This window comes from Castor canadensis, chromosome 9, assembly GCF_047511655.1.
Source record: "Castor canadensis chromosome 9, mCasCan1.hap1v2, whole genome shotgun sequence".
Classification (NCBI taxonomy): domain Eukaryota; kingdom Metazoa; phylum Chordata; class Mammalia; order Rodentia; family Castoridae; genus Castor; species Castor canadensis.
This window is the reverse complement of record NC_133394.1, coordinates 16,703,328-16,728,684: the sequence shown is the minus strand read 5'-3', so window position 1 is coordinate 16,728,684 and position 25,357 is coordinate 16,703,328. Positions and strand designations below refer to the sequence as shown.

The following is a 25,357-nucleotide window of genomic DNA, read 5'->3' as shown; positions in this document are numbered from 1 at the left end:
AGTATAAGCAATAATAGGAAGGAACAAGGGGTTTTGCTGGTTGAGATAAGGATAGCTATACAGGGCATTGACTCACATTGATTTCCTGTGCGTGGGTGTTACCTTCTAGGTTAATTCTTTTTAATCTAACCTTTTCTCTAGTTCCTGGTCCCCTTTTCCTATTGGCCTCAGTTGCTTTAAGGTATCTGCTTTAGTTTCTCTGCATTAAGGGCAACAAATGCTAGCTAGTTTTTTAGGTGTCTTATCTATCCTTATTTTTCTTAACTAGATCAATTCTATGACACTATTTTGATGTCTTCCACAATTGTTTAGACTCCAGAGAACTATGCAATATATTGGTTTTCCATTTCTTAATATCTTTTGTTTTATTTTTCAGGGTTTATTACTTTTTTGAGGTTAATTTTAGATCAAATACCTTCTTAATAGAGCGCTTTTTTTGTTTAATTCAGTAAGAAAAAGTTGAAGAGTTTCTTTCGTTTACATCTAAGAATCAGCTATACAATTATTGATGTAAACCACAGTATTATTAATTATGAACAATAATTAGAAATTGATTAAGTATCCAAAATGACATTGAGGTCCAGTGACAATCATTATATTTTTTTTCCCACAAAATACTGGTAATCACTTTTAAATAATGTTATGGGATAAATTTAATGAAATAAAAACATATTTGTAATATTCTGAGGTGCAAAACATGTTACCAGTGGAGTGGTGAGACGAAAATCTGAAATTTATTTTAAATTTATAGCTTACATGTCAATCATTTATCTATCCTGTATTCGTTGTTTACTACTGTATGACAAATTTCTTCAAAGCTGACCAGGTTAAAGCAGCAAACATGACTTCTTTTTCATCTGCTTTGTGTCAGGGATCTAGGAGGAGCTTGGCTGGGTGTTTATGGTTCAATGTCTCCCAGGAAGTTACAGCCAAGCTGTTAGTCAGGCCATAGTCTCTGGAGACATGACTGAGGCTTCAGGATTCTCTTCCAAGTTCAGAAGAATTTTTTCACAGTGGAGACTTCTCCGTGAGACTACTCAGTCTTGTTTTCCCTAGAGAGAAGAGAGACAGCATTTAAGATGGGAGGGCAGACTTTTATAATCTAACATTAGAAGTGACATCCCATCCCACTAAGTGACATCTACTTAGTGAGCAAGTCACTAAGTCTAGCCCATATTTGAGGGGAGGACAATTCAGTTCTACCTTTTGAGTGAAAGAGTATCAAAGGATCTGTGGTCATACCTCTAAAATAGCCATATACTCATGCAGATAGATTTTTTAAAAAACTATTTAATGAAATATTTCTTAATAAACACACCCAGAGAAAAACAAATGGCATAAATATGTATGTTATAAAAATTAATTCATAATTATAAATTGGTGAGTGTAACCAATTATAAGCAGGTGTGTATAAATGTATGTATACAAGTGCTGCCTTTGTCAATCCACCCCCATCCCCGCCCTGAATCTTCTGATGAATTACAACAGAGCTGAGGCACCTCCTGGGAAGGAGGAGATTTGGAATGTGGTTGATTGGGCTGTATACATACAGACAGAACTCTCAGACTATGCGAGGTAGAGGCAAATAATGCAAAACCCAGATTTCAGGGAAGAACCATGGGGCTTCTGGAAGTATGCTAAGGACAGAAGAATTTGGTAAAACAAGCTGGATGAGCTTCCAGTCTCCTAGCTAGCAGAATACTAGTGGTTCTAGGTACTAGTGGTGATGGCAACTGATACTGCACCTGCTCACCAGCATCCCTGGAGGGGAATGGCTTCTCAGGTCATCTCATTTCAATGCAGTGTCCAGAGAGCTGTTACCAAAAGATGAGTGGGCAGCAAAAGTGAATTAGTACTCCAAAGTCAGAAATGTTGGAGAAGGCAGGAATAGTAGAGACAACTTTGCAGAAGACTAGTGTTCCATGACTAGTGAGATTTGGGTATTGACAGTACTGTGACCTCATTTCTTTCTTTTTTTTTTTAAGAGACAGGTCTCACTATGTCACCAGGCTGGTCTCAAACTTATGTACATAAATGATCCTCCTGCTTCAGCCTCCTAAGTAGCGGGGGCTGTGAGCACATGCCACTACGCCTGGCAACTTAAAGGGAGAAATACTTATTTTTGGCTCATGGTTTCAGAGGTTTCAGTCCATGGTTGTTTGGGCCCACCCGTGGCTTTAGGCCTGTGGCAAGGTAAAACATCACAGCAGGAATGTATGGCAGAGGAGGACTGCTCACCTTATGGCAACTAAGAGGCAGAAAGAGGGAGAAAAAGGAACAGGGTTCTAGGATCCCCTTTAAGGGCACTCCTCCAGTGATCTAATGTCCTTCTACTATGCCACTCCCCTGAAGTTTTGACCACCTCCCAGTACTACCATCAGCATGGACCAAACCTTCAGTACATGCACATTTGGTAGACATTTAAGATCCAAACTATAACACCAAATGAAAAGGTAAATAAATTACAACACTTTCATGTAATGAAATAATATGTAACTCAATATTACAGTTCCAAAAGTTTATCATTATGATTAAATGCATATAACTATGAGTAAAAAAGGGTTAAAAAGTATACTTCATAGTTATTTTGTTCTTCCCATATAAATTTTATATACATACTTTTTGTGGGACTCAATAGTTCGAACTTAGGGTCTCACTCTTGCAAAACAGGTGCTCTACCCCAGGAATGGGGGGAGGGAGGATATATTGTAAGAACTTTTGTAATTGTCATAATGTACCCCAGTACAATAAAAAAATGCAGAATAAAAATAAGTACCTCATCATAAATGTGAAAACATTTTTGTATGTGTTTGAATATATATATATATATATATATATATATATATATATATGAAGCAAAAATTTGAATAGGACTCTTCCTGTTGTCTTAAAATTTTGGCCAAAGCGCCAAGACTAAGAACAATGGGTTATAAATAACCGCACATTCTAAAACACAAGGTACTAGACCTACCCATGAAGGATTCAATGAAGAAAGCAGAACTGGTCCAGCAACTATCCACCCCCACTAACCACCTCTAACCTACTTAAGTGAAGTCTGAAGTTCAAAAGTTAATTACAAAATATCATAAAGAGAAAAGAACAGTCAACCTTCAAGGGAGTCTGAAAGCATTTCTCCCTGCCCCTCCCCCCAATATTCCAGCCTTCCCTCTAATGCTCCCAAAAGACACATCCAGAGAAGGTGCAAGCTGTTCACAAGACATCAGTGACAAGTCCCAGCCATGTGTGTGTGTGTGTGTGTGTGTGTGTGTGTGTGTGTGTGTGTGTGTGTGTGTGTAAAGTGATAGGCTCATGGATGCCATGGGTCTGAAATAAAGTGAAAGGTCTTGACAGAGCTTGATGTGTGTCTCTCTTGGTATTTGGAGAGATTAGAGCCTTCTTCTCAATCAGAAAAATGAAGCAAACAATGGGCTGGAGTCACTTGAGTAGTAAGGACAGTCATATGGCATGGTTTGTACTTCAACCATCTAGCAAAGCAAGGACATGCAAGATTTCTAGGAGTAAGTGTTACCACAGATGTACGCCCACCCAAAGGAAACAATAGGGGGCAGTCAGGTGTTCTGATGAGGCATTTCAGGTGCAGAGGAAAGACATCTTAAGAAGTCAGCCTGAGAGATGTCTGTATTAGGAAGCACTGTCGAGTAAGTGTGTGTGTGCATGTGTGTGTGTGTGTGTGTGTGTGTTTCCATCTATCTGTACACACACATCATATACTACTCTGCAAGTACAGGGTGGTAGTAAAGAACTAGAAATTCTTTCCAATCAGTATTAAAAAATGACACCTTCCAAAATAGAGAACATGGCTAATACAAGAAATGATATTATTTGAGAGAGAACTAAATTATCATCTAACTATCTTAGATGGTGTCAACCATCTAAGACTTTGTCCCTTTTCCTATGATCTCACCAATCTTGTTTGAATCTAGGGGAGTCCAAGAATAGGGTAAGATCATGCTCTCTTCTTCATTCCAGGTTCTTAAGTTAAAGTGGGTCAGAAATGGACTGAGTGAGAGGGAGAGGCTTGAATTTGGGAGGGAAGTTGAAATTTTGATTTAAACTACTAGACCTTCAGGATCTGAAGATGAATATTATTTTTCAAAAAGAAATATACTATTATAATTGAAAATGTACATAAGGACATGGGATAGCCAAGAATATTCTCTGTAGTCTTTAAATTTTATTCATTTAACAAAATAGTTGTGCGTATGTGCACATATGTATGTGTATATGGTATGTGTGATGAGGTATAGACAGATGGACCGATAGTGAACAAACAGATTCACAAACAAAGATATCTAGGGCTCAATGCACAGGTCTCTATACCCTCAATACATTTTTTTAAAGCAATATAACAAAACTTTTGCAATGGTTATCTCCAAGAGATAAGATTAAGAGATAGGTTTCATCTATCCTGAAATCTTTTATCTTTTCCTGTATTTTGCATTAACACTACATATTCATTTTATACAAAACATAAAGAGCTATCTAAAAAATTCTGATCAGAATTATAATATTAAAGTAAATTCCACCAGACTGAAGACTCCATGATGACAGGAAACATCATTATTTTATTCACAATTCTGCCCCTAACACAGTACTTGGCATAGCACAAGAATTCAATGAAAGCATACTCAACTCATTGAGTTAGCTAAATAATTAGGTTCAAACACTTACCTTTAAAATTAAAATGCAAGAAGAGGCTTTCTTACATACTGCTTAACCATGTCTCGGTGTCCATTAATGAAAAGCAAAGATGATCAAAAGAGATGCCAAATGCAATCTGAACCCAAACGTACACCTGACGCAAGCCAGGTCACACTTCCTAACAATCAACATACCCATACAGAAGTGCAGATAAATACTTAGATGCCCTGTGTTCTCCATGAAGAAGCATTTGGCAAGGTATAGGATCTATGTCATGCGTATTTACATCTAAATTTATGTAATTCAATTTCATCTTAAAGTTGACTGATTTTGCCTTAAAATTGTATATTTGAACCCTTCCAGAAACATAGCTCTCTAACCACATTCGACCCCCAAATTTCCCTCTGTTGCTCCTGGGTCTCTGAGCAGTGTTACTGAATTAACATCTTCCTCTCCGCCATCTTGTTTCTATCCAGGGATTTCCTCAAGGTGCTTACCCACTGTCTCTGAGAAGGCCTCTCTTCAAACTGAAAGGGGGAGAGAGGGAGGGGGCAGGGGCAGGGGGGAGAAATGACCCAAGCATTGTATGCACATATGAATAAAAGAAATTTAAAAACAAAAACTGAAAGGAGGATAGGTTGTGGTGTAAGGGCCTCTGCTGAGAGCCAAGAAGTTGCTATTGAAGCTCCCACAGTGAAGCAAATACTAAGTTCTCTTGTCCTGGGTGGCCTTCCTTCTACTTCAGGATTTTACAGTAAAAGTCAGGGTGCCCCTCACATAGACGCTCAAGTTCCAACATCTGGTTTAAAATTTAGGGCTTCCTGAGTCAACAGCTTCTTCATTTAGTCTCTATCTGCAAACCACCATACAAATCTTAACTCCCAAAGCATTGCTGGATACACTACATGCTGGACTCTGTGACTTTGGACTCTTAAAAATTGAGTCCCAAAAGGGGAAGTCAGGTTTCATAACTGGAGTTGAAATGCAGTTTAATCTATGGAGAGTGACTAGTGAAAATGTAATCCATGCACTGTTTCATCACTGTGCTGCTCCAACCAATAAGAAGAAATGCTTTGCCTTCCTCTAACATCAAATGACGTAGAACAGGTTCCTTCAGGGGATATCACAATACCTTTTAAAAAGTCCTTTACCTCTTTTTCATTGTAAATTGGAAAGGTCTCAACAGCTTCACTGGGTATTATTATTCCCCAACTTAAATTTGCATTTTCTCTCAAGTGGAAGCCTTAACTTTCTGGGACATTAATTAATGGTGTCAGAAAACAAGAGCCATCATTCCCATTCATGTGACAAACATCTGTTTCTACCTTCTAGTAAAAACATAATAGGAATTCCAGTGACAAGTAAGTTGAGAGGTTCCTTGAATAGGCCTCTCTGCAGCCTGTTCCTAACCCAGCGAAAATGCAGCCTCTAGGAAATAAAGGGCAGTTGTTCCTTAAGAGGATTTTTGGAGCTAGCAGAATATGAAACACTTTAGGAACAGCTTCTCTACTAATATTCAGAGCCTCTTTTTTTTTTCTTCTCTTGATTTTTAAACTCTTTAAGATTCTCTGAAAAGACACAAATCAAAATGCAATGGTATGTTACCCCAATTTTTCACAAAGAGAATAGTATTTACAATGCATTGTAAATAGCATTGTAAATAGCATTGTTAGAACATATTGTGAGCAAAACCATTGTGCACAAATAATAAAAGCACATTCATTTTAATAAAAATAGCTAACACTTTTTACTGTTTTTATTCCCGTAAACCTATTTTACATATGTACTTAATTCCTAATGACCAATCAGACTTCCCCTTGGAAAAGGCTACATTGCATGCTATATGTACTGCCCACAAACAGAACATTTTACACAGAATATCCCCAAACTAGAAAGAAAGGAACTCTCACATAAGTTCATAATTTTTTGTTCAAATAATACAATAGCATAGAGGTTATCAAGTACACATTCTTTCTGCCCTCATCTATCTTTCTCTTTCATAGACCCTTCCCAAAAAGGAGTCAATGTAAATTTTGCCCATGCTTCGGTGTATGCCTTTGTACACAAAAATACATATATATGTAAATAAATAATTTTTCTTAAAGAAAATTATACTGCACACATGGTTCTGAAATGTAATTTTTCTCCCCTTAAAAATATATCTTATAGATATTCCCTACTTCTTTTTAACTAATATATAAAGCTATCATTTAGCAATTTCATTATTGATTTGCATTTAGGCTAATCTCAGTTATATTTGATTATAAATTTTTCTGCCATAAATATCCTAGTACCTAAGTCTATACCTATTTACACAGAAATAGAGATTTGGTTCATGAATTAAGCTCATTTTAAAAGTTCAATAAATACTAGAAAGGTCTTCCATAGAGTCTTAAGCAATTTGAATTCCCATGGTGTATTCAAAGTTACCATTTCCACACAAATCCACCAACCTGTATATTATCAATTGTTTTCACTTCTCTTAAAGTTAGAAGAAAATGAATTGTTCTTCCTCAATCTTCATAGTGCCATTAGTATAATTTTAAATGTTTATGAATTTATTTGTATTTTATATTCCTTGGGTTTTTTCTTTATTGGTTTAATTTTTATTGACTTGTATGCAGGTTTTATATATAAATGATACTTTTTCTTGTACATATATACACATTTTATTTCTGGGCACTGTTTGTCTTTTAAATTTATATTTAGTGTACCGAACATTTTGTTGGCTGAATTGGTTTTTGAGTCAAATCCTTTAGTTGTTTTTTTTTTTCCCCTTCTTACAGGTTGTCTGCCTTGTTTATAAAGGATTCCTCAAACAAACTGAAATGCCATCTTTCTTTAAGTTAATTTCATATATGTACATGAATCTATTTCTGAACTACATTACAGTCCCAATTGGTTTTTATATCATTGATAATATATGTGTATAATCTTATTTATATTACCAGTATAACAGGTGAATATATGCATAATGTAAGTATACTTATGTAATATTATTATACTAATATGGCATATAACATAAAATCTTATAAAATATTTGAACAACATATGTGTAATATAAATGTATAAATTATCATAATAATGCAATGCACTAAAATATATGCTTTATGTAATTTATGTCATTTATATTTGCAACATTTTTTAGAATTTATTGATTTAAGAAAGACTTCTCATGGAATGTAGAGTACTACTTGTTGTAGTGAGTATTTCTACACTCGAATATTTCTATGCCTTGTGCTTGGGCATAATGTGAATATTTGAAATATTCCACCATTTAATATGACTCATGCTTAAGGTCTATCATAAATACATTGTATTTCATTAAGAGATTTTCTGTCTTTCTGAGAGATTTTATCAGGAATCAGGATTTTTCATATCTATTGTGCTATCAACCCCTAGCCCTTTTAATTCATTAGTAAAATAGATTTCACTAGTAGTCTTCTTGATGTTAAATTATTCTTGCAAACCTAGGGGGGAAAAATACTTTGTCATGATGCGTGGTGATTTATACACTACTATTTTGATTTGCTATTGTTAGGACCCAGAATCCTATTCCCCCGAGAGACAGAGAGCCAGGCATGAATGCAATCAACAAAGCAGAGTTTATTGGGCTGGCTAGCCAGGGTCGAGCTCCCACACGGACACGCAGGACCGGTTAGGAAAACACGACCCTGAGCCTCTTTAGGGGAAATCTTATATAGACCGCGGTGGCATGCATATTTTCGTTATCAACATTGGGCAAGCAGGCAGAGCACATCTTGCGCGTACCTCACATCTTGCACGTACTTCACATCTTGCATGTACCCCCCGCTCACATTCCCCACATTCTATATGCCCTAACTGAGCCCTGCCGCATTGCTTATCTTATCTACATGGGATGTTTGGTATTGGTTTCTCCAACAAGGGGGTTGGGGCCCGCTGAGACCTCCTATTCCTTTCATTCCCCCCTTTTCTTACGGCCTAAATTGAGGAATCATTCTCAAGGGGATGAAGAGCCTGATATTGTTGGCGGAGGACCAGAAGTTGGATAGTATTAATTCGACTTTTGACAAAAGTCTTAAGTCGGTTTAGAATCCAGGGTCCTATGGTAACAAGTAATAGGATGATTATTATTGGCCCTGCCAATGCAGATAAAAGGGTAGCCAACCATGGGGACTGGTTAAACCAAGACTCGAACCAGCTTTCCCCGGCCTCTCTTTCTCGTTTTCTTTGTTCCAGGCTCTTTCGAAGTTTAGACATGGAGTCACGAACAACTCCGGTATGGTCAGCGTAAAAACAACATTCTTCCCCTAGAGCAACACATAGTCCCCCCTTTTGGAGGAACAACAAGTCCAGACCTCGTCGGTTTTGAAGTACTACCTCAGACAGGGAAGTGAGGGATTTTTCTAGGTGGCTAATGGAGGTTTCTATTCTCTCTATATCTTCGTCCATGGCTGCACGCAGCGAAGACATCCCTTTCTGCTGGGTGGCCAAAGAAGCTATGCCGGTTCCTGCTCCCGCTAACCCTAGGCTGAGTAGGGTAGCAATAGTTACTGTGGAAATAGGTTCTCTCTTTTTCCTTTTTTCAACCATTTTTGTATTCCAGTATGAATATAGACTCTCTTCCGAATGATAGAGGATGCGGGGCAGCACAGTCACTATAACACAGAATTCTTTAGAGCTGTTAAACACCTTAGTTGATAGGCACGGGGTGAGTCCAGACCGCGAGCATAGCCACCACCCATTGTCCTTTGGAATTACCCATTTAATAGCATTTTCCCAGGTAGAACTGGCGTTAATAACAGTACATAAGTCCCGTCTGTTCTTTGGCACTTTTCCTAAGCAGGTTTCTTGGCCGCTTACCTGCTGTATGGTCAGACCTCTCTTATGGTCTCCCCAGGAACATTGAGTAGGGTTTTCCTCAGATGAGGTATCGTGAGTGGTGTTTAGCCCTATTGCCTCATAGAATGGGGGCCTCACATCATAACATAACCAACAGGAGTTAGTCATGTTAGGGTTGGTGTGGTTTAACGTCAGGAAGGCAGCACCCACTAGCTCCCAGAGGGGGTCTTTAGATCCGGTCATGAGACTGGGCCTCACCAGGGGAGGGCTGGTTTCTGATGGTCTTGGAGTTGTAACATTAGCCCGGGCTATGGTTGAGGGAAGGTGATGAGCTGTGGAAGGTCAGGGAGGTGGCTTTACATAGGGTGGCCTAAGTACCTTATTAGGGCCTATTGTTAGAGTAGAGACTGGTTGTTGCACACGCCGCAAAGTAAAAAGGGCTCCTGGGTGATTTGTTTTGTAGAGTCTGACTCCCCAGGATTTACCCAATTCCCAATTCGTTGCCTTTTTTCCTAAATCAGTGAAATTTATCATAATGGGATTACAATTGGGGGGAGTTGGGCATCCCTTATTTATAGGTCTAGGTTGGTGGTATGTAATGCCAGATTGAGAGACTCTACTTAATTGAATAAGGTCCCCCTGTTTGGGGGGTGGCCACCATATATCCCCTGAGCTCTCACAACCCCATGACTTACAATAATAGTCTGCGATTCCTCCACATTTTTTTCTGTGGTTGGGTTGGGGAGCGGGGCAGACATAGAAGTAACTTTGGCGCAAATCCCATTGTCCCCTGCCAGTGAATAAGGCCCTTAAGTCAAAGTATAATTCTGGGAACCAGGTGCTGGGAGGGGTCACCTTGGAGGTCTGGTTAAGAATGTCTCCTGTGGATACATCTACAATCATCCAGGTCAGGTTAAAAGGTTGATGTGGATTTGTATGCCCCCAGCAAGTGGTGGACAGGGTTAGAAAAAGGAATAAAGTTACCGAGGTCCAGTATGAAGTTTGAGTTTGAAAAAATTTTCCTTGTGGTGGGACACCCTTCTTCTTGGCAGGAAGCCTTTCTTCATAGCTACCGGATCTGCCGGTCTGATGTGGGTGTAGTGGACCCAGGTGATAATCCCATTCTAGGAGGGCTGCGGAGCATCTGGAGTGTTCTCGTTTTTCGGAGCATCCCGTATCAGCCGGAGCTTGAGTGGGTTTGTTGGATGCTTCCGTGCGGACCAATTTTCCTGTTTTTTCTCCGGAAGGTGAGCCCGTCTTACATGGGAATGGTGTACCCATGCTGCAATCCCGTCAACCTTGAGGGCGGTAGGGGTAGTAAACAGTACAACATAAGGTCCTTTCCATCTAGGCTCTAGGGTTTTGGACTGATGCCTTTTAACCCATACCATGTCACCCGGGACTATGCCATGTTCCGGAGCCGGGTCCCTCTTAACAGCGTGGTATGCTTGAATTAAGGGCCAAATCCGTTGTTGTACTTTAGCTAAAGCCTGCAACATGGTCAGGTAATTTGGGGCCAGATCACCTAGTTCTGGGCTTAAGGTCCTCTGAATGATGGGGGGTGGAGCCCCATACAGGATCTCAAAGGGAGTTAGCCCATGGACATAGGGGGAGTTCCGGACTCGGAAGATGGCCAAGGGAAGGAGCGTCACCCAATCACCGCCAGTCTCCAGGGCCAATTTGGCTAAAGTCTCCTTTAGTGTCCTATTCATCCTTTCTACTTGCCCTGAGCTCTGGGGGTTATATTCACAATGTAGCTTCCAATTGGCCCCCATAGTCTGGGCTAGTCCCTGCAGGACTTTACTAACAAAAGCCGGACCGTTATCTGACCCAATTGCCTCGGGCACCCCATATCTGGGTATGATTTCCTCTAGCAAAGCCTTTGCCACTACCTGACTCGTCTCCTTCTTTGTAGGAAAAGCCTCCACCCAGCCTGAAAAGGTATCTATGAATACCAGCAAATATTTGTACCCAAACTTTCCCGGTTTTACCTCAGTAAAATCCACTTCCCAACTTCTTCCCGGAGCCCCCGTTCCCGAGTACCTGTATGGTGCCCCTCCCTTCGTCCTGGTTTCATGATTGTGCAGCTGGCACAATCTTCCACAATTTGGCGGACTGCTATGGTCTGGTTCGGAAATCGGAGCTGCGCAGATGTCAACAAGTCTAGTAATTTTCTCCGCCCCAAATGGGTGGACTTATGTAAGTTAGCCAACAGGAATCGTCCGAGTTTTTCAGGCAGAATTAACTTGCTTTCCAAGTCACTTTTCCATCCGTCTTCCCCTTCTCTAAAGGGGGAGTGGGCTCTCATCCAAGTGAAATCCTCTGTGGAGTATTCTGGTCGGGGGGGGGGGTAGCGGAGGGAGCTCTGGGACCGGCACGTCTATCGCCGCAACCGTGGAAGGTTGCCCTGTCTCCATGGGAGGACTCACCATTGCTACTCTCTTTGCTTCTTGATCTGCTCTGTTGTTACTGACAGCTTCCGGCGTCTTGGCAGACTGGTAGCCTGGGACATACATCACTGCCACTGCCTTCGGTTTTTCCACTGCCATTAATAGACGCTGGACTTCGGCTAGGTTCTTTAGATGTTTTCCTTCTGCTGTGCGGAATCCTCTTTCGCGATAGATGGCCCCGTGGACATGGATGGTACCGAAAGCATAGCGGCTATCGGTGTAGATATTGACTCGCTTTCTTTTTGCCCTCTCCAGGGCCTCTGCCAAGGCAATTAATTCTGCTTTTTGGGCTGATGTTCCAGGTGGGAGGGCGCTGCTCCATACCGTATTTCCTTCTTGGTCGACTACAGCTGCCCCTGCCCTTCGGGCTCCATCTTGGAAAAAACTGCTTCCATCCGTGTACCAGTTTAATTTGCAGCCGGACAGGGGGGTATCCTTTAGGTCAGCCCGTACCTGTGTAACTTCGGAGAGGAATTCTTTGCAGTTATGGACAGGTGTCTGCAGTTCCGGGTTAGGCAACAAGGTGGCAGGGTTCAGGATTACGGGATCTGCGAATGTGATCCGAGGGGAATCCAACAAGAGCCCCTGGTAGTGGGTGAGCCTGGCATTCGTCATCCATTTCCCAGGGGGTTGTTTAAGGATTCCCTCCACCGGGTGAGGGGCCGTTACCCAGAGGGCCTGTCCAAAGGTTAGTTTATCGGCTTCTCTCACCAGCACGGCAATGGCCGCTATGATGCGGAGGCAGGGGTGCCATCCTGCCATTACTGCGTCTAATTTCTTGGAAAAGTATGCCACTGGTCTCTTCCAGGGACCTAGCTGTTGGGTCAAGACTCCTTTGGCTACCCCCTTTTTCTCATCTACAAACAGAGTGAATGGTCTTGTAGGATCTGGCAAGGCTAAGGCAGGGGCCTGCAAAAGAGCGTCTTTTAGCTGATCAAAGGCCTGTTGTTCTCTCTCTCCCCAACTCCAATCTGGAGCTTCTTTGGTGGCCTCATATAGGGGTCTGGCTATTTCCGCAAATCCTGGAATCCAGAGTCTACAGAACCCCGCGGAGCCCAGGAATTCTCTCACCCCCCTAGTGGATGTCGGGGATGGGATAGCCAGAATAGTCTGTTTCATGGCATCAGTCAGCCATCTTGCCCCATCTGCAATCCGATAACCCAAATATGTCACTGACCTTTTACAGATGTGAGTTTTCTTGGCACTTGCCCGATACCCCAGCTCACCTAATTCCGTTAGCAGGTGTTCAGTAGCCTTGATGCATTCCTCTCGGGTTTCTGCCGCTAACAGTAAGTCATCAACATACTGTAATAGAGTGACTCGTGGGTGGCTCCGATGAAAAGGTTCCAGGTCCTGGCTCAGGGCCTCATTAAACAGGGTGGGAGAGTTTTTAAATCCTTGCGGCAGTCTGGTCCAAGTGAGCTGTCCAGATTGGCCCCCATCTTCTTGCCATTCGAAAGCAAATAGCGGCTGACTAATTTCTGACAATGGAATGCTGAAGAAAGCATCTTTCAAATCAAGGGTTGTATACCATACTTGCGAGGGGGGTAGGTGGCTGAGCAAGGTATAGGGATTTGGAACGGTGGGATGAATGTCCTCCGTGCACTCGTTTACCTTTCGTAGGTCTTGCACGGGCCTATAGTCCCCGCTTCCCGGCTTTCGGACGGGGAGCAGAGGAGTATTCCAGGCAGACTGACAAGGCCGCAGTACTCCTTCCTTTATTAGCCTGTGGATATGAAGAGCTATGCCTCTTCGGGCCTCCTCAGGCATAGGATACTGTTTCACCCGAATGGGGAGAGCGGAAGCCTTCAATTGTATAACTACGGGCGGGAGGTGTTTGGCGAGGCCGGTTCCCGCAGTCTCTGCCCAGGCCGTGGGAAATCTTTTTACCCAATGAGTCATGTTCCCTCCTGGTTCCTGTTGACTCTCAAACAGACGATGCTCGTCAGCCAATGATAGGGACAAGACATGAATCGGGCTCCCTTCTCGATCAGTCACAATTATTCCATCTGGTTCAAAATGGATATGGGCCCCTATTTTGGTGAGTAGGTCCCGTCCGAGCAGGGGAGCGGGGCTCTCAGGGACGACCAAGAAGGAGTGTGTGACCTGGTGTTTTCCTAAGTTCACCTTTCTTTTGGTAGTCCATGTACATAACTGCGTACCGGTGGCCCCCTGAACAACACTTGTTCGTGCCTTGTTCAAAGGTCCATGTGCCTTGTTTAAAACCAAATATTGGGCACTGGTATCCACCATGAACCCCATCGGCTTCCCCTCCACATGCATTGTTACCCAGGACTCGGGGAGGGGGTCTGAGCCCCGTCTCCTTCAGTCCTCTTCTCTGGCTAGGAGGACTCTGGCCTGCTCTACTGCTTGTTCCCTTTCCCTGTTTTCCCCCGGCCTCCTTTCAAACCCTCTTCTTCCCTTTAACTTAGGACATTCTCTCTTCCAATGCCCCGTTTCCTTACAGTAAAAACAGTGTTCCTTATCCGGGGTCCTGGCGTGGCCCCCTCCCCTGGGTTGGTCCCGGACACCCGCTAGGAAAATACGAGCCATTTCTCTCTGTTGCTTTCGGTTTTCCTTAGCCTGGAACTCCCGGTCCTCCTTTCTCAATTTCTCCTGGGCCTCCCTGTCTTCCTTTCTCTGTCTTTCCTCCCTTTCTTCTGGAGTTTCCCTAGCGGTAAAGACCTTTTCCGCTACCTGCAGCATTTCCCTTATAGTCATCTCCCCTAAGTTTTCCTGTTTATTGAGTTTTCTCCTAATGTCTGGAGCTGCCTGATTAATGAATGAGAGTACCACAGCAGACCGGTGGAGGTCCGCCTCAGGGTCAATAGGGGTGTACTGACGGTATGCCTCATAGAGGCGCTCTAAGAAACCGGCTGGGCTTTCGTTTTCCCTTTGAACGACTGCTTTCACTTTTGCAAAATTGGTGGGCCTTCTGGCGGCCGCTCGGAGACCGGCCATAAGAGTCTGGCGGTAGATCCGAAGACGCTCCCTACCTTCTGCGGTCCCGAAATCCCAATCAGGGCAGCGTAGGGGAAAAGCCTCGTCTATGGCCGGTTGGAGAGTTGTGGGTCTCCCATTATCCCCCAAGACGTTCTTCCTCGCTTCGTTGAGGATGCGCTCTCGTTCCTCTGTCGTAAAAAGAGTATTGAGCAGCTGATGACAGTCATCCCAAGTGGGACGGTGTGTATGCATGATGGACTCCAGGAGATCTATGAGACACTTGGGGTCTTCAGAAAAGGGCGGGTTCTGCATCCTCCAGTTATATAGATCACTGGAGGAGAAGGGCCAGTACACACAAAGAAAACGAGAAAGAGAGGCCGGGGAAAGCTGGTTCGAGTCTTGGTTTAACCAGTCCCCATGGTTGGCTACCCTTTTATCTGCATTGGCAGGGCCAATAATAATCATCCTATTACTTGTTACCATAGGACCCTGGGTTCTAAACCGACTTAAGACTTTTGTCAAAAGTCGAATTAATACTATCCAAATTCTGGTCCTCCGCCAACAATATCAGGCTCTTCATCCCCTTGAGAATGATTCCTCAATTTAGGCCGTAAGAAAAGGGGGGAATGAAAGGAATAGGAGGTCTCAGCGGGCCCCAACCCCCTTGTTGGAGAAACCAGTACCAAACATCCCATGTAGATAAGATAAGCAATGCGGCAGGGCTCAGTTAGGGCATATAGAATGTGGGGAATGTGAGCGGGGGGTACATGCAAGATGTGAAGTACGTGCAAGATGTGAGGTACGCGCAAGATGTGCTCTGCCTGCTTGCCCAATGTTGATAACGAAAATATGCATGCCACCGCGGTCTATATAAGATTTCCCCTAAAGAGGCTCAGGGTCGTGTTTTCCTAACCGGTCCTGCGTGTCCGTGTGGGAGCTCGACCCTGGCTAGCCAGCCCAATAAACTCTGCTTTGTTGATTGCATTCACGCCTGGCTCTCTGTCTCTCGGGGGAATAGGATTCCGTGTCCTAACACTATGACTTAGAATTATTTATTTATATGTTTGTTTGTTTACTTGTTTATTTATTTTGCAACAGGGTGTCACTATTTAGCCCAGGCTGGCCTCAAACTTCCAATCCTCATGCCTCAGGCTCCCAAGTCCTGGCATTACAGGTGTGTAGCACCATGCCTGGCAATTTAGGACTTTTGTTTGTATGTTTATAAGTGAACATGTTCAGGTTATCTTTTCTTGGAATCAATATGATGGCAAGATGACAAGATATTGCCATCTTATAGGATGAGTTGCGATGCTAATCAGTTCTAAGCCCTGGGATAGCTGGGTTACATGGTAATGATTTGTTAATGAAAGATTCACTAAAACCTTTACATTTTCCTTCTTACTTTCATAAAATTACTCAAAGGTACAGAAGTGACAATCCTATACATATTTTGATGGAATAACAGAAAAAGATCAACACCACAAAAGTGACTCTGTTCAGTTTGTTTTATTTTCAAAAGGGAAGTTTGTGCATGTGGATAGAAACCCACACACATCTAGCAACATCTAGCATGTTATATTTATTTACACAACTGCCTTAAGGTCCCAGAGCAACCTATTGCATAGGACATAAGCACAACCAAGACTGGCAATGCTCGTTTAGGGTATCACATATTCCATGCAACTATCAGTAAAATACAAGGGAAGTAGTTAACCTGGAGAAGACATTAAAAAGAAATTACAGAATAATGGCACTCAAAACATACATTGAAAACTATGGGGAGTAGGTGTTTCCAGCCATTCATACCCCTATTCGGTTGCTTGGTCCTTGATTGTTGGATTTTGTGTACAGTCGGACCTAAGAGGGTGATGGCGCTGCTAGGATGAAGCTCCTGAGATTTTTGATGAAATTGAGTCATGAAACTGTAACCATTGCATTGAAGAATGGAACACAGGTCCATGGAACAATCACAGGTGTAGATGTCAGCATGAATACGCACCTTAAAGCTGTGAAAATGACCCTGAAGAACAGAGAACCTGTACAACTGGAAACATTAAGTATTTGAGGAAATAACATTTGATATTTCACCCTACCAGACAGCTTACCTCTGGATACATTATTTGTGGATGTTGAACCTAAGGTGAAATCTAAGAAAAGGGAAGCTGTTGCAGGAAGAGGCCGAGGTAGAGGTAAAGGAAGAGGACACAGCCGTGGCAGAGGAAGAGGGGGTCCTAGGCAATAACGTCTCTCAAGGTCACTGTTTCAGTGTGATAAGTGATTTGGGATATTTTTTGCACAGGCTTTGTTTGTTTGTCAGTTTTTAAATAAACATAAATGTGGGACCAAAAAAAAAAAAGAAAACTATGAAGTTTATTATGCATTTAAGCATATAAAACAGATATTGTACAGTAAATTTATCCTATTTCCCATCCAATCCCACCTCTCTAAGAATTGACAAAAACCCTTGATGAAATTTGTCTAAAGGTTATATCATTGATCCTAAACATTCATATACAAACTCTCTGGCTGCACAATTTCTGGAATTAGTTTAGTCACTAGATTAGTTAGTACATTGTTCACACATGAATAATTGAAAGCACAAATAACGGTTTCTTCAACAAGCCTAGGCATGTATTTGTCTTTCAGGCAAAAGTTTGGAGGTAAACAATTCCAGAAAGACATTTGAGCAGTGATGCTTCTCCAAGTCCTCTTTCCAGTTTTCTACTCTGGCTTTCTGTGTTTATGATTCTCACTGGTGCTCTGAGATGGAATTGTGGCCATCTAGCAGCAAGTTAGAGGAAAAAATAGGAAGGGTCAGTGGGTACGTGACAGTTGTCTAATATGGTAAGATCAGGATGGTTCTACTTCCATTCCTTCCTCCAGAATAATAATGTCATGTTTTGCTACAAAGGAGACTACAGTATGTTTTTATTATTGTAGGAAGCCAGTATTCAGCTAAAATCCCTGTGGTAACAGAAGGAAAGCAGAACAGATACTAGGAGAAAACGAGCCCTCTCTGCCATTATCGTTTCACACACACACCCAGGTAGTGTGCTTATGCACTTACCAATCCCCTCTGTCTCTTCAGTGCAAGCCCCTGGTGACATCCAGGAGTAGAGCTAGTTATGGTACTGAGGGGGAAAAAAACTGAAATAGTGTGACTTACTGCAATGGGTTGGTGGTTCCATATGGATAGAAAAAAGAATATTCCTTAAATGAAGAAACTGCACCCTATTTAGTCAATCAACCAATTTATTGCAGGCAACAATAATATGGACTTCATCTCTGTTCAGGGGCCATGCATGTCACAGCTGAGTTGTTTTAGGCAGTTTACGGTACAAGTGGAATGATGACACAGACAAATAAAATGTGAGGTGACCCTGTAATTGTCAATAACAAAATAGGAGATGTATCAAGTCTACATTGGATCAAGCAATATGCTGTTTAATATAGTCAAAAATGGGGATTTCTGTTTCAAATATTATTGGTGGCTTGGAATTTAGAGGAACTAATTATACTTCTGAAACTAAAAATACTGCATTAAATATATAACTGTCATGTTAAAAACATTTATGATATGACAAAATAGTAAAATATTGTCAATCAAAAATAAAGTGGAAAAGACACTATAAGTAGCAAGCAGAGGACTGAAGATGCTTTTGTCATAGACACATTTTCTAAACCAATAAACTTGAATTTCATTTTCATAGCCTCCTGGAATCATAGGAATTCAGAACAAAACAAAGCATTAGCTCAAGCTACAATGAGGTCTGTAAAGACATTTCCCATCCAATAATTTGGGACCCCAAGTGACTATACACTTACTGGAAATGAATCAGAATTTAGCTCACCTCCCCTCTCATATCTGCAGAGGCTCCAAGGAAGCATGCCTTGATATTAAGAAGAACAAAAGCAATACATCTTCTCTGAGAAGTTGCAATCATAAAACAGTCTTTGTATAGATTTATAGCTCAAATTCATATCACTTGTGTGGTCCAAGAGACCTCAGACTATAAATTTAGTTTAAAATGGTGCCAGACATAGTTCCCTCAGGTATTTGGAAGAAACAAAGAAAAATCATCACTGGGTTTTTGGAAGAATTCATCTTCATCTTTATTTTTATCCTAGGACTCAAAATATTCCCACAAACAATCTGCCAAAGAAAATGACCAACTTGGTATTAAAACTAACTAGCACCAAATCAAGGCACTGCGAGAAGAATAAGAACAAAAGTCCCAAACAGATTGACATCTATGATACCAGACATGTTAACTTCATGCTTATTAAAGAATTAAGACTCTATGGGGAGCTATAAAATTGACCTAGATATCTAGAAAAGAATAAAATAGATATCTAGTAATAAAATACATTTATTTATATTTTAAAACTTAGTGGGTATGTTTGTGAGCAGACTCAACACAGCTGAGGAGAAAATCCAGAACTGGAAGGTAGAGCTGAGGAAACTATTCTATGTAATATAGAAAGATATAAAGGTGGGGGGGAAAGGAAAGATAATAGAAATTAGGATATTGTTAGCATTTATAACATTTTTTTTAGCAAGGTCCCAGAAAGAAAGGAAAGGAAAAATGAGGCAAAGGCAATATTTGGAAAGATAATGAATGAACACGTTCTTGAAATGGCAAGAGGCATAAGTCCTCAGATTCAAAAGATCTAATGCATTCCCATTAGAAGAAAAAGATGCATTGCAGTTTTTTAAAAAAGTACAAAGTCAATGACAGGTGATAGTAAAGAAGCCAGCAGAAAAAAAGATTACTTTTAAAAGAGCAAAAGAAGCAACAGTTAGACTGACAGCTAATTTCTCAAGAGTGTCAATGAAATTAAAAGATAATGGAATGACACTTTTAGTAGGCTGAAAGAAATGGTGATGGTCAACCTAGAATTCTATATTCAAAGAAAAAATATTTTTAAAGGGGAAAAGCAACAAAAATTAAGAAAATTTCAATCAATACATCTTCACCAATAAAATCCTCAAGGATATTCTTCATGTGGAATGTTTGTGATCCCAAATGGAACACCTGGAATGTAAGAAATGAGAAACAGCAAAGAAACTAGAAAATGTTTGAGAAAATATAACCAAGTTTTAACCAAATAAAGCTAATAATAACCGTAATGTATAGTGAAATCTAAATGTAGGATTATAATATTTAGCAAAATAATATAAATCAAGAGAAGTATAAATGGAATTAAAGTATATTAAGTCTTAGATTGGGTTGGGAGAGAGATAAGGGTATTTTTGACCTCAGACTTTGAATGCTACTTACATTACATTTCTAGGAAAAAACACTAAAAGAAATCTTAAAAAGGCAAGCACAAAAAAACTTAGACTGTATTTTTAAAATTCCAACTATCCATTATTTAGAAAAGATTCAACTTAATAGAAAAATAGGTTAAAAATAAAAGTATAAAGATATATCATAAAATACTAACCAACGAGAGTGCGATATTTCATCCATTATCTCCCCAAATAAATTATCTGTCTCATCCCCCCCTCCACTTCTTCTAGGGCTCTTATTTAAAAAAAAAATGAAAGTAAAACAAACTTTAAACACTAGAAACAAGAGCCAGGTGCCAGAGGCTCGTGCCTGGAATTCTAACTACTTGGGAGACTGAGATCAGGAGGATCACAGCTCCAAGTCAGCTTGGGCAAAAAAAATTTGCAAGACCCCACCTCAATGGAAAAACTTTGGGCATGGTGGTACATGCCAGTCATCCGAGCGATGATAGGAAGTCCAGGCCAACCTGGGCAAAAATCAAGACCCTATCTCAAAAATCAACAGAGCAAACGGGGTTGGAGGCATGACTCAAAGGGTAAAGTACTTTCCCAGTACTGCTGAGAGAGAGAGAGAGAGAGAGAGAAATATATAGAACAATTGACCAACAAAATGGCTTTTAAAACTGGAGAATTTGTCTTTTACTCATATAGTTCTATATTGTCTCAAATTTTAAAATAAGCACATTTTATTCTTATAATTGATTTCTTGTTAAATTAAGAGAGTTGTCAGAACTATTCTAGCACTTACATATCAATGCAAACTTTTACTTCCTCCTCTGAACACAGCTCATTCCCATCACACTTTACAGGTGCAAGAAGAAGATTTAAGACTCCTTATGTCCTGTGTCAAATATAAAGGATGCCCAGCCTCCTCAGTGGCAGCAGTGGAAAATAGCAGGGGTCCAAAAATATGGAACAATGCTAAGGTCTGTGGAGTTCAGATTGCACTTACTGAAGAAAGATCGGCAACCAGGCAAATTTCATGACTAAATGTCAACATCACTGGGAATATCTGGAAGTTTGGGGAAAGGGAACTCACAAAGACTAAACTTCCTGGTATAATCAAAAACAAACTAGGGTTCACTGAAATTTGGCTAACTATGTTAATGAAATAGCATCTGTGTTCACCAGCTGGTAGTGCCTTCACCCCAGACTGTATTTGGAGAAACCGCAAATTATAAAATTTGAACCTATGGACCTTAAAGCTATGGAATGAACATAGAGCTCAGACTGCTTGAATAATTAAGGTGAAACATATTATAATTGGGACCAAAAACTTACAAAATAATCAATGCTGTTTAAGGTTTTTCTTTTCCTTAATCCCCTTACATCTTTCAGCTCCAGGTTTGAGCAAAAAGGTTATCTCTGGAGAGCAAAAGCACAAGTTAGGATAATGTAGGTAGAGAAAGTAGCATGCACCCTAGTAAGGATGCAAAGAATGACACAATACATTTAGAATAACACCCAAGTGCTTAACACATGTGAAAAGAGCACTTTTAAATTTTAAAACCATTTGTAAAAGAGTAAAGAAGTCTAATAATTTTTAAATTGCTCTATTAATGGTGGAACCTAAGTGCAATTGCACTGAACTCTTAGTATCATCATGTCGCTATACCCTAACTCACAGTGAGCTTCCATGGCCCTGATCTCAGAAAGATGTTGGGTCTCTTTCTACGTGTTAGAGTCTTTCCAAATACTTTACCTGAATATTTATGGCAACTTCCAAAACCTTTGGGTAGCAATGTCATCATTAAATTCACCTCATAGATAACAAAATCAAGGCTTAGAGTGTTTTTTCAAATTTCCCAAAATCAAGAGATAGTAACTGTTAGATTTAAAAGCAGAATTCAGCTTCTCTCCCTCCAAAGTGCTTGTTCCTCACAAAGTCACAACTCTTGAAAGGAATTAGTAGCTGGTTTGCCACATCTAAAGCATCTGACTACATAAAAAGTCCATTATCTATTATGCCATTTATACTACATTATGAACATAAATCTCAGTGAAAAACATGAATAGTATGGGGTGAAAAAAAAAAGAAAAAGAAAACACTTTCAATCAAAAAACTAAAACCTTCATGGAAATTCTAGATTGCTTACTAGTTTATTTTTCAGATTATTATGTCATTATGTATGAAGCTAGTTTTCTTTCCATTTTTTCTTTTTTAGAGGTTCAAGCAAAGAAATTAATAACCTGAAAAAAATGCACAAAAGAATGGAAGAAAAAACTGAAGAGAATGCCAAATGAAAACCCAGCAGAAAACTGGAACATCATGTCTTATTGTCTTTGAGCAGGAAGGGAGGGGTTTCCAAAATGTTAATATTGATGCAGCTTTCTGAGTCATTCCTTTATCCCCCACGCACCTGGCATATTGCTTTGCATACGTACATAATCAATATTTAAATGAATGGATGGATTCATATGATGCTTAGAGTTCCAAAATGCTATATTTCAATTCTCCCCCTCAAATCTAACACCATGCACTCATTATGTTTTTTTGAAACCTGATCCCAATGAAATTAAAACAGAATTGGGGCTCAAATTGCTTAATATTTTGAGATTCGATATAACAATATGTATATATATAACATATATATTAAATGTGTCATTTAATTTATTTGAACTACTATTCTCTTATACATAATATGCTATCCCCTAACTCTGCAGTTCAAAACAATGTATTATTATTTCCTATTGTTCTGTAAGGTGCCTTGTTCTAATTTGGGGTTTCTTATGTGGTACAATCCAATTGCCTCTGTGACTGGAATCATGTGAAGCCTTAACTTGGTTGGTCATCCAAGATGGCCCTTCTTATGGTTGGCAGTTGATAATGGCAACCAACTGGGGAACTCCTACACATGGCTTCTCTGTGTGTCTTTGCTTTTTCACAGCAAGGGAGATGGGTCCTGAGAGGAAAGAGTCTGAAATATCAACAAAAAATCTGTGAAACTTCTTATAACCTAGCCTTGGGGTCTCCAGAGCATCAGTTCTACCCTATTATATTAGTTACACTAATCACTTAAGGTCATCCCAGATTCAAAGAGATGGAAATTAGACTCTTTTTTTGGTGTGAAGATCAGTGAGTATATACAAGGAAGGAAAGAATTGGTGGTAACCACCATGGGAAACTACCACAAATGCCTACTACTTATAGAACTCTTAATAGATTACATGTGAAATGGTCCATCTGAGAGTTGTGCTGTATTAAAACTCACAGTGAAGTCTTTCTGGCATATTGGGAACTGATTATTTATGTGGTAAAAGAATATTTGGGTTGTACACAATCTTTTAAAAACAACAAAACTGCAAATCAATTCCATTCATATTAATGATTTGTCAAACTACAAAGTAGGTTCAATGGTTAATGAGATTTCAAATGAGTGTACTTAGGTTAGTTCTGAGAAAACATGGGAAAAGATGTTATCATTGTCTCCTAGTACTAAATCTTATTTCATTTGATTGACAATCTTATCCATTATGAAAACCAAAATATAGTACTACCATTTTTCTTGAATCTTACTGGAAAAAGTAAGGAGTGGTTTGTATTGACCTCCTAATGTGTTTAACAATTAACAATAAGGAGAAAAAGGCTTTTTTATTGCCTACAATTTGCAAAGATATTTGCTTTGCATTTAATTTAATCTTCACAAAACCTTCAAAGATAGATATGATTTGCTCCATTTTACAAATGAAACTGAAGTTTTCAAAGGTTTAGAAACTTACACAAGTTAATAGGATTCCAATTTTTTCTTATACTATCTTATTTCATGAGGCAAAATGAATATATGTGTATGAGTTTATAAATACATACACATGTTTACATATATGTGTTTTACATATGTGTGTATAAACACAAAAGAAGGAAAGAGTACAAGAATATATACCAATGTATAGGAGGGATTTTTTTTTAAAGAAAATGTATTCTAGTCACACTCTACTGATTCATCTGATACATGAAAAGTGAAAGAGAAATACCTATATTCTTACAGAAATCCTAGAAGGACTGCCTCACATTCAGCGATTTGGGGAATGGGAGTGATTCCAACAGATGAGAAAGGATGAGTGAATTTCATAATAGCCACATATTCAATGCTGCAGTCATTCTGCTTCTATCAGAAAGAATATTAATGTCATATTGCTTTATGTTACTTGCCTTTATGACTAAGCCTTGATGTAAACTGGTCAAATAAATAACTCAGCAGATTCTTCTGAAATAAAATATGTACAACTTTTTTTTTTTTGGCTAAGCAAGGCTTAGAGGAATATTCTCACTTTTCTGGTAAAGAGAAAATTTAATTAAATTTAGAGATTTTGAGAAAAGCCTTAACCCTCAAGATGACCAAATCATTGAATCAGAATCTGATAGATGTATTATTTAAATATTAGCACAGATGTGCTCTTGAATGTGAAGCATTAAAATTTAAGTTGTTTATCTCTCAGACAGATTTAATTTAATATTATGCAAGACAAACAGACCTTGACTTATTCTAAAACAGTGCTCAATCAATTGTAGCTACTTCCTATTGAAAAAGAAAAAAAAAGTAGCAATGATCATTTATGTGTGTCCACAGAACACAGAAGATTCTACACGCTCATGAAATAGTGTTTTCACTCCTTGTGATTTAATAACCTAAAAATGTAAGTCTCTGCTGCAATGGACCTTTCTGTGTCTTCCAGGATTGGTAATGAAGGCTGACTAACAACCAAGAATAAAAAATCCTCTTGTTTTGTACAATCTGTCTTAATAGCACTATGGTATTTAGTAAATATTCTTTTTTTAATAGTAGAATTGTTTTTCCCAATAGCTAACCCTAGTCACATTTGCAATGCTTGACCTAAATAAAGACTGAATAGGTATCTTGGGAATGAATGAGATGTGTCCTTTCCTATTTTCTATGAGAGGTCCACATTAAACCATATACTAATTTCCAGAAGGTTCTTGAATTGTACACACCCTTAAAGACGCTGGACTCTATTAACACAGGTAATTTACATGATTTGACTATTTTGACCAACTAGATCAATCAAATCCTTCATAGAAGTCAAACTGGCGCATTTGCAAACAGTACAGTCTTAAAGATGATTTGAATGTTGCTCTTTCCCTTAACCAACGTGCATGAATATGGCATCTTACTCACTCGCTGATAAGGTTTTTCCTGGAAAGTTGGCATATAGTTTAAATTACGGT

General features: G+C 39.8%; 1 long non-coding RNA gene and 1 pseudogene across 1 annotated transcript in view; one reads left to right on the top strand and one right to left on the bottom strand.

Moving 5' to 3' along the window:
* Nucleotides 1-368: 368 nt before the first annotated feature.
* Nucleotides 369-25,357, bottom strand: part of LOC141410835 (uncharacterized) — a 234,845-nt gene continuing 209,856 nt past the window's right edge. Inside the window, exons 2-3 of the long non-coding RNA XR_012435596.1 lie at nucleotides 1,746-1,814; nucleotides 369-1,052 (exon numbers count right to left, since the gene is read on the bottom strand). This is a non-coding gene — a long non-coding RNA (uncharacterized lncRNA). The remainder of the gene's footprint in view (nucleotides 1,053-1,745; nucleotides 1,815-25,357) is intronic.
* Nucleotides 16,697-17,214, top strand: LOC109697644 (small nuclear ribonucleoprotein Sm D1 pseudogene; annotated as a pseudogene).